At 36.9% G+C, this 6,576-nt stretch overlaps 1 protein-coding gene across 5 annotated transcripts in view; it reads left to right on the top strand.

Moving 5' to 3' along the window:
- The window catches only part of LOC135214271 (transforming acidic coiled-coil-containing protein 3-like), a 392,152-nt gene that overhangs the window by 155,604 nt on the left and 229,972 nt on the right, over positions 1-6,576 (top strand). The gene's annotated exons all lie outside the window — the stretch shown is intronic.

Genomic DNA, 6,576 nt, shown 5'->3' with positions numbered 1-6,576 from the left:
GGAGGAGGAGAAGGAGAAGGAGGAGAGGGAATTTGGGGAAGTAGATGTTGGGATGTGAGGAATCACCTGGAAAATATGTCACTTGGAGGGAGAGAGAAGCATTGGATGATAATGAAACAGAAATAGAAAATTAAAAAATAAGGTGTAAAAAGGGTTAAAAGAAGTGGAAGATCGAGGTGTAAAGGAGTCAAAGGAAGTACATAAAGAGATTGAGAAGTGAATCATTTTTGCAAAATGGCCAAAGAGAAGGAGAAAAGAAGAGAAGGAACGTGTAAAGGAAATATTCACAAAGGCAGGAATGTCTAGGAAATTGAACTGTTTAGTGGTCGAAGAAGAAGGTGTCGGCCAAGGCGATGTTTTAAGCCATCTTTATTTTTGTACAATTTGCCAAATTTTTTTTTCTGACAGTCATTAGGAATTTAACCATGAGAATTTTTTTAAATGATTTTTTTTGTTTCTAGGGAATTGTTAAGCGAGACTTTATCATTAATACTCATCAGTAATTTCAACATCAACATGACAGGTCTCATATTATTAGAATGAACATCAACGTGATTTGCATTCTCTGACAGGTCTGTTATATTAGAGTAATTATTTGCTTCACAAGTAAAGGGTGGTAACTGTTTTTTACGAATAACACTATGCAAAACTTTTACATATTTGTGTGTTACTGGAACGTGGCGACACGGTCAGGTAGTTTCTTCCCTTTCGAAGTCATCACTGGCGAAAAAAGGTAGTGTTTCCCGTTATTTGCGAAAAGAAAAAAAAGTTATAAAAACGTTGATGACGTCATCTGGTGACATTCACATCCACCATGATCATTGCTTTGATAACTCTACGTATTCACCAAAACTCTATTCACCAAAGCAGTTTGGGCCCCTCACTTCAGTCTTATAAACTGATAGGGTTAAGGGTATGCTTTCTCAAAGGAAGTGGCGTTTTGGCTTGTTCAGCTAGTGGTATTTTGGATAGTTCAGCTACTTGAAAAGGATTGCTTGAATCCTAGCCAATCTGGGCTTCAATTATCAAGGACCAGGTCTAAATGTCAGGTATATTTCTCCAATGTCATGAAGCATCACTAGTCATGATGACCTAAAGCCAAGGTGACCCCTTTGGTAAATCTGGGTACTGGTGTTATAGTTGGCTGCTGGAATTTCTGACTGAGCTTTGGTCACTCAAGGAAGCTAAAGATATCAGAAGTTCTCAAAACACTTCCCCTAAGGCACATCATAACCAAGGTCACTTCTAGGAAAATTTGGCTCCTTGTCAATTCCAAACCAAGATTCCAGACTCTGAGTTTCATTAAGTTAAGGAATTTAGAACGTCCTCAGAATTTCAGATATACTGGTTTTTCCTTAGAGGGTATACTAGGCATGACCTGAGGCCGAAGTGACCATTTGGAAAATGTGGGCACTTGTGTCAGATCGTTTTGAACTCCCTGAGGCTATCAAGATACGAGAACTCAAGACCATCATGGTACCATAAAGACCATGAACCCATCAAAAATTTCATGAAGACCCCATGACCTCAAAATTTCATAGTAACAGTGATCATCTAACTTACATATGACCACCTTGCTTTCACAAAGACACAAAACTGTATGGAAACCAAAAATCAATTTAGATATTTTAAGTACCTTAAGACCATCAGGGTTTCATATACTTTCAGACCAGCACAAAATTGTATAAAGGCCCATAATCCATAAAGATTCCATATAGGTCCTAAGACCTTTCCTTTGAGAACGGCTAAATAGAAAATATGACGAATATCTAATACCTTAAGATCATCAAGATTGCGCATACTCCAAGATTCCATATAGGCCCCAAGACCACTCCCTTGAGAACACCACATCCGATCCCCCTATCAGTGCCTGCACCCTCACGGCAAAGAGAACATCACTGACACTAGACTTATAGGTTTTGATTCCTTGTCAGCCGAGTAATTTGGCGAGGTATTCATTCACAGTTCTTGCACTCATAACTTCGTATCAAACTTCACTCACTGAAAAAAAAATAAAATTAACGCCGGTATCACACTTATATATAGTTCAGATAGGGGGCCGTCTTTGCCTTAGTCCCATGCATAGAGCGAAACTAGAGTAAGTAATAGTGACCTTTTTTTTTTATCTATTTGGCTTGGTTTGTGGAACAAGTATTGCTTGGTGTTTTCTATTTTCGTGAATTATTTTTGAGCCACAATAAAGAATTGTAGCGTAAATTTCAAAAAATTCTGTTTAATCTTGCCTGTCTGCGATGTAAACTAAGACTAAATGGTTTCAAGAAGTCTATCCATCTATCTATCTATCTATCTATATATCTATATATTATATATATATATATATATATATATATATATATATATATAGGATGGAACGTGATGGAGAGAGAATTAGCAGAGGACCAAATAAATGAGGGGATATTTCCAGAGAGATATATATATATATCACTGGAAATATCCCCTCATTTATTTGGTCCTTCTCTGCTAATTCTCTCTCCATCACGTTTCATCCTATCTGACCCTAAATGAACCTTCCAGAACTAAATGAACTTCCAGAACTGTAGATCTGACTTGGCATGAGCTCAGCATTTTTCCAGTGCTAAATGAAGATGATCGCTAATTTTTATTTATTTATTTTGTGTTTTTAGTAATTTTTTTTTCTGATAGGTCTAGGTTGAAGTGTTACGACAAAGATTGAGTGAAAGGTTTTGATTCCAGCTTCATTTTTTTTTTGTCGTTTATGATGTCTCATTTCTGACAACTTATTAAAATATTAGAAATTCTCTCTCTCTCAAGTCTCTCTCTCTCGCTCTCTCTCAGCCTCTCCTCGTCTCTCTCTCTCTCTCTCTCTCTCTCTCTCTCTCTCTCTCATTGGTCTTTGCTTCTTGATAGTGAAGACAGTTCATTTTTTTCTGTCATCATTGTTTGAAAAGTTTGTTAACATGAAGTTCGAACAAGTGTAGTTCTTCTTTCGTTAATTAGCGAATAACTGCATTTCTCTTGCTTTGCTGTTTTACAAATACATTGTGTTTAAAACAATTAATGTAAGTGGCACACTCATTGTGGTTTTATTTAATAGTGAAACACATTTACATATGTTGGAATACTTCACACACACACACACACACATGTATATACATACATACATGTATATATATATATATATATATATATATATATATATATATATATATATATATATATATATATATATATATATATATATATATATATATATATATATATATATATATATATGTTGCTATGTTCACACAATAACACTAGTTAACACACAAGCGCTGATGCCAGTTTTCTTATTTATGTAAGCGTATATGTCCTCACTTCTGATTATCCATGTGTGCTGTCCCTGCAGTTAGACTTTGCGCTTTGGGTGTAATTGCAAGCCTTAACACCAAACCCTGACAAAATTGTAAAAGATTGAAATTATTAGCATTAGAGCGATGACATTTTTGTGGAACATTCATTTACTCTCTGTAACCGTTCTTCCACAATTCAACACACTTTAGGGGCCAGTTTTATCAATTTTTGCCAAATCCCTAGGTCGATTGCTATCTCTTATCTATATTCGTGCATCGGAATTCTTCGAAATTACGTTGGAAATGAAGAAAATCGACTTGAATAAATTGACTAAAAATGTCATTGTTCTAACACTTAAATTTTATATACCCCTTTTTTTTTTTACACGGTTCGGTGATGGGTTTGCATTGGGACCCATAGCTCAAAGTCAAATTGCTGGGATTTCGTGAATGCGCGTGCATATCTGTATTATTGCGAGATTGCATTGTTTACCCTTTGTTTAATATGGCCTGCATATGCAAGGGCAGAATGTATATTAGGCTATGTATGTTTATGTATGCCGTGAAAGTGCGTCTCTTCGTATACGTACATCTGATCTTGCGAAAGTAGACCTAAGGGTGTCACAAGTGTACAGTTCATATGCCAAGTAGACAAAATTATCTCTCTCTCTCTCTCTCTCTCTCTCTCTCTCTCTCTCTCTTCTCATTCCGTTGTGTAGTGTGTTAGGTTGTTCATAATTTGCCAACATTGCTAATAAACGCATTGCGATAGTTTTGTATGACAAATCGCTATGTATACCTATGATGTTCCCAGACTTACATTTTAAGTCTAATTTTTCGTTGTCGGCTGCATTGTGACTTCAGGACATCCTCTGTAGACTTTGCACTTAATGTGTTCGTTATTTTCAGTGGCTCTAAGCTAGCGTTTAGCCAACAGGCAGTTTTCCGCTGATGGGAAAAAGGATTTTTTTTTTAATCTGGGCAACGTGATTAGGACTTGGTAGGTCTAAAGAATTCGTTAGACCTTGAGCAAACGTATTTTTAAAGTTCAATTTGACGACAGTATTTAAAATGGTATTTTATGAGTCACCTACGTAGTAATGAGAGAAGTAGTCTCTTTTCAGAAGCTAACATTGAATGATTTATGGGTATTAAAACTGGCGTTACAACATCTAGGTTATTGACGCCGAAGCCTCATTGAGATCAGTATTTTGAATTAGACTCATCCATAGCAGTATTTTGAATGTCCAAAAGAACCAGTACTCTGAACGTATCGTCAAAGACCGTATTTTAAATTTACCCTCAGAAACACTTTTAAAAACTCGGTCTAGATGGTCTAGATAAAGTAGTGTATATTGATAACTCAGTCCAGTCACACATTCAAGTATAAGACAGCTTGCTGAATTTCTTGAATTCGGTCTATGGTTCGTTCGTAGCTCTTGCTGCCCCAGTCCTTCTCCAATCAGAGCAAAAAAAGAAAAAAGTTTGTCTGTGCTTGCTGTTCCTGTGATCTAGAATGAAAGCAGTAGTAGTACAGATAATGAACGTATTATTTGCAAGGGAGATTATGAGGCTAAGGACTGAGCTAGAATTGGCAAGGAAGCCTAGCTAACCAGTATTGTTGATTAATGGACGACTTTGCTACCCGTAAATAATGCTTTTTTTTCCAATCTTTTTCGTGTACATAGCCAACCGTCATCTTTATTGTCTTCGTTGTCTGCGATAATCACAGAAGTGGCTTACGAACCGTCATTTCTTTGTTTCCAATGCTTGAAGAATATTGACAGGTACACAAGCAATAGGTCCTGTGATATCATTTTTATAATAGGAGTTTCACACGCATGCAGTTTAAGCAAACTCTCTCTCTCTCTCTCTCTCTCTCTCTCTCTCTCTCTCTCTCTCTGAGTTCCCTTAGATCTTTTAAAGCGACTTATTTGATAAACCGATGCACCAATATACTTAAGTTGTGTTGTAATTTGACTAAGGTAAAGAGATCGCCATTTCTGCTTGTTAATAGGTACGTCTATGGTCGTAGAGACTAATAAACAAACATAACTGAATTTAAAGGAAGTAAATAAACAAATCGCTGAATGTCATTCAGGAAACAGTTGCAGGCGTCAGGATGCATCAAAATTACGGGGGAAATGTCTGTAAATTTTTTGCATTGATGTAAACTCATTTCGAAGCTTGTTCAGCCAATCACTGAATTAGTTTGTCCCTCGAAAAAGTAGCAGAAGCCTCACCACTGGGGATCTGATTTGCTACGTAGGAAAGGATAAGGAACAACAGGAGCCTCTCCACCGAGGAAATGATCAGCTACGTGGGAGATGTTAAGGAACAATCGAAGCCTTTCCACTGGGGATCTAATTTTCTGAGGATAAATAACAGCCGAAGCCAGCCCACTGGCATATGAATCAAGAGCATCTCAAAGAGATTCTAGACCGATGATCTAATTTGCTCCAAGTTCTAAAACTTGAACAGTTATTTTAAACAGCTGCAAGTTATTTGTGTTTGCAAAGTGAGTCTTTCACTGTAGTGAAAGCTACATAAAAAGTGCCCTTGACAAGGAGAAGCTTCATTAGTGCTTTTCATGCATCAGTTGAGTTTTGTGTTACAGTGCAAGCCTACACCGGTTCTTGGAGAAGTCTCGACAGGTGGTGTCGACTGGCAAGGTCTTCGCCACTGTCGATTTTTAGTGACCTTTTGCAGGTCAGGTCTTGAGCGATGTTTACTGCAAGTCTGAGTAGTATCGTCAACGTTCTGCGACTGCTTTTCAGGGTTGTGAATATAGTACCATGTCGACTCGCGGAGTTCTTAGAAAATGTATGATCAAGCGTAAGTACAAACGATAGTTGTGCCGTTGGCGAAATGAGACTGTAAATGGTTTTGTTTTATGAGAAGCAGAATAGATCAGTTTATTTTAGAAGAGATTTTTTTTTTTACCACTGAAAAAAAAGCACTTTATTTCCTCGAAGATCTCACGAAAGGCAAGATCTCTTTGGCTCAAACAGTGAGCGCCCTCAGTAGAGAAGAAGCAATCGTGGCTTTTTATAAATATTATTGTTGTTGTTGTTGTTTATCTTGTCAGTACAATTCCCGTGCATTTTTTCATTAGAATGAAACGAAGACATCTTTGGCGAGGCCTTTGTGAAAAGGGTTCAGAAACAAATTATAATTACAGTTATAATCACATTGTATATTGATGTGTAAATGTGTTGATAACCCATTCTGACTTAACTGTTCAGTAATTTCGTTTGTTAAT

The sequence above is a fragment of the Macrobrachium nipponense genome, chromosome 45 (genome assembly GCF_015104395.2).
Source record: "Macrobrachium nipponense isolate FS-2020 chromosome 45, ASM1510439v2, whole genome shotgun sequence".
Taxonomy (NCBI): domain Eukaryota; kingdom Metazoa; phylum Arthropoda; class Malacostraca; order Decapoda; family Palaemonidae; genus Macrobrachium; species Macrobrachium nipponense.
Note: the sequence above shows the minus strand (reverse complement) of the source record. Positions and strands in the feature narration are given on the sequence as shown.